This window comes from Centroberyx gerrardi, chromosome 23 (genome assembly GCF_048128805.1).
Source record: "Centroberyx gerrardi isolate f3 chromosome 23, fCenGer3.hap1.cur.20231027, whole genome shotgun sequence".
NCBI classification, from domain to species: Eukaryota; Metazoa; Chordata; class Actinopteri; order Beryciformes; family Berycidae; genus Centroberyx; species Centroberyx gerrardi.
This window is the reverse complement of record NC_136019.1, coordinates 1,637,249-1,640,758: the sequence shown is the minus strand read 5'-3', so window position 1 is coordinate 1,640,758 and position 3,510 is coordinate 1,637,249. Positions and strand designations below refer to the sequence as shown.

At 42.3% G+C, this 3,510-nt stretch overlaps 1 long non-coding RNA gene across 1 annotated transcript; it reads right to left on the bottom strand.

The window, feature by feature from the left end:
* Positions 1-2,031: 2,031 nt before the first annotated feature.
* Positions 2,032-2,914, bottom strand: LOC139919988 (uncharacterized). Its single transcript, XR_013503904.1, has 3 exons — positions 2,563-2,914; positions 2,162-2,296; positions 2,032-2,064 (listed from the first exon to the last, which is right to left on the bottom strand). It is a non-coding gene; the product is annotated as an uncharacterized LOC139919988 (long non-coding RNA).
* Between the last annotated feature and the right edge of the window lie 596 nt (positions 2,915-3,510).

Genomic DNA, 3,510 nt, shown 5'->3' with positions numbered 1-3,510 from the left:
CAAGAATTGCAATATACAATATAATGAAAATAGCTTAATATTCCTATAACCCATAAAGTTCTTTACAGTCATTAAAAAAAGAGGACAAAGAATAGCAGAAATAGTATTAAAAAATGTACACAAAAAGCAATTAAACTCCTTAATTGTTAAGATGTTAAGATGTGGTTGGAAGAGGAAGAGGGGGAAAGCTCTCTATTTTCAGTTCTATTCCATTTTCTTCTGTTCTTATCCTACTTGAGTTGAGTGTGGCATTCGATACAGTCGATCATAATATTCTCTTAAACCGCCTAGCGAGCTACGTTGGCATCCGCAACTCTGCGCTTTCATGGCTAAATTCCTACCTATATGATAGAACGCATTGTGTCTCACATAAAAATACTATATCTGAATACTCTAAAGTTAACTTTGGTGTACCGCAGGGCTCTGTGCTGGGGCCTTTGCTTCTCTCCATTTACATGCTACCTCTTGGTGAAATTTTCCGCAGCTATGGTATTAAATTTCACTGTTACGCGGATGATACTCAAATTTACATACCAATTAGACCTGACGACCGTTCACAACTTACAAACCTAGAATTATACCTAATCACTGTCACAAATTGGATGTCACAAAACTTCTTGCGACTAAATGGCAACAAAACTGAGATGCTAGTTGTTGGCCCAAAAACCCAACTGCCTCTTGTTGCAGACCTAACTTTAAACTTTGGGGATTGCTTAATTACCCAGAGTCCCACAGTTAAAAACCTTGGCATTACTTTCGACTCAGCTCTCTCATTCGATGCTCACATTAAGGAAATCACTAAGATAGCATTTTTCCACCTTCGCAATATGTGTTGAATTCTACTAGCTGCGGCCACACTGATCCGTCGGAAAATGCACAGAATTATTTACGGATAGATTTCTGTCCATTGGGCTGTTTGGGAACGTCAACATGGTGGAGAGGCAGAAATACCGCAGCTTAGCTTCGCTCATAACGGAGCTACTTCATAGAAAAAAGAAGCAGGCTATACAATATAAATTAAATAAGAAACTGACCTGAAAAACCTCCAGTCATCCCAACGTTATACCAGGCTTTCTCCGTTTTATCTTTGTTTTGGTTGTACCGTTGCGTCTATGATTGCCAATTTTTTTTAGAAAACAAACGTAGGAACCTCAACACATGGTGACAAATCCGTCTGTCCAGATATAGTTCAACTGGGTTGAACTTTTTGTTTGTCAAAACGGATGGAAATCACGTCATCAGCCCTGTCGGACAACGGACAGCTCTTGTTGAAAATGAATTGAAATAAACGAGACGGAACCTCCCTGAGATGGACAGATACAGTGGATCAGTGTCGCCGCGACTACCGTAACTTAAATACCACAAGTAAGAAAGTTACCAGTTGTTAAAGTTGGTAGGGTGGCACAAGACGTGGCTTTCTGTAAATTAACGGTGGAGAGTGTGGCTCTGTGTGTGGGAGCAATGGTCAGCTAGCGTGACGTGGTTATCGGTTAACTCTGGGGCTCTGCAGCATTTATCGATGTGTGAGACTGAATGGCATTTAGCCCATAGGCAAGAGGCCAACTCTTAGTCAAAGACGCCCTCTAGAGGCTCACGAAGCGCATCATCTAACCAAGTGACAGGTGTTTCACTGACTGCCTGACCTGAATTCCACGGCGCATGCCTTCGGCTGCGCCGTGGGAAAAACACGATTTGGCACTACCGAGGTTGAAACAACCTTGAGACTCCCGGGGTCTCACCTCTGTTGTGTAATATGGCGACTATCACTAAAGTTAAAATCCCTATGAGAGTCTGGTGGCTGGAGAATCTGCGTGACAAGTGGTTCTGGGACCGAACGTCTCAACTCTATATGTTCCAAGTGGTTTCTTCAAGGTTTAGTTGTGGCTGTGTTCTGGCAGCCAGATATGGATGGGTTGATTGCCGTCATTCCATGGCGATATGTGGGCCGAATTAAGTGGTAAGTGTGGGCCAGCACTCAGTTGGGACAAATATGTGAATCATTTCTGAAATGTGGATTCACACATTCACAATCGGCGACATTTTCCTCATGGTCTTGATCTGTACCTGAAACAATAACGTGAGGAATAAGCATGGCACACAGACACAAAAATTACATTTATAAAATGTTAAAAATGGTAGAAATTAGAAAAAGCAAATCTACCGTATTGGTCTTTTGGGCAACAGCGTTGACAAAGGAGTGCTACTAGAGCTATCAGTGGTCCTGCTGCCCCAACTCCGATGAGACCAAAGCGTCCACGTTCTCTCTGCTCTGGTTCCTCTGGTAGATGTTCTGCAGCTGCATGGAGATAACAGAGTTTGTATATAATATATATCCACTCAGCAGTGGTGAACCACAACAGTAAGAGAATTTACACCAATTCTAGAGAAAATGGGAAATTAAAAAACACTGCAATTTATCTCAAGTTCTCTGGAAAATAAAACACAAATGTCCTGATCACACAAGATGTGTTTTTAGCTGCAGAGGACGGACTTTTCTTAATCAAAGAGGCTGCCGAAATGAACCTGATGAGGAAACTTCTGAGTTCCACTGAGTCAACTTACCAGTGACATTGAGCGAACATTCATTATTGCCCCCGCCATAACCAGTGGTCACTTTACAAAAGTATGTGCCTGAGTCGTCGGTCCTGAGTCTGGACAGATGAAGCAGGATGTGTCCTTCTCTGAGAGCGTCTTCGTCACATCGCACTCGTCCTGCAAAGTGCTCGTCTTGAGGTAATTGGTGCTCAATACCGCGTAGCCGACGATATAAAGTCTTAGGAAGCGATAATCGTAGTGCACAATGGATGGTAAGTGAGGAGAGAGACATGTCGGGTTTGGGTGGGAAGATCCATTCCATCGTCACGTTACCGTTCTCCTCTGCCTGATAGGAGATCTGCTTCACATTCACAATGAATGTTCCTGTGGGGGAGACAGGAGAAAGAAAGTGAGGAACAAAGAGACTGAATGTCTACATGCACATAAATAATTTCCTCTTAACATGATTAAGACAATACTCCGCCTAGCTTGCGGTCTTCATATAGTCTCCATCTATCTACATATCTGTCTGAAGCTGGGACAGGCAATTATGTGTCAGGGTGCAGGTTTTCATTCCAGCCAAACACTACAGCAACCCACCTTAACCTGTTCTTCCCTGCTGCCCCCACCACTGGGTCCATCATTACAAACGCAGGTCGCACGGCCGAGCTTTGTTCAAACCCACAGAACTTTATTTTAATTGCTAGTCAAGATAACAAGTTTTCCAAAGACACCAAATGTGTCATGCTGAATTACAGGGAAATGTGTAGAAAATGATGCACAAACATCTAGATTTTTTCCATTTGATGTAATGGTGCAGCCATAAAAACATGGCATCTTGCATTTAAATATTTCATTCAATATAAGCAGCAAGAGCTTCAAGAAAGAGTTGGAACATCAGATACAGAATATGGACGTGATGTTTTTATACAGTTAGGAACTTTTTTTTTCTAATTTTGAAGCTACTTAAGGGGA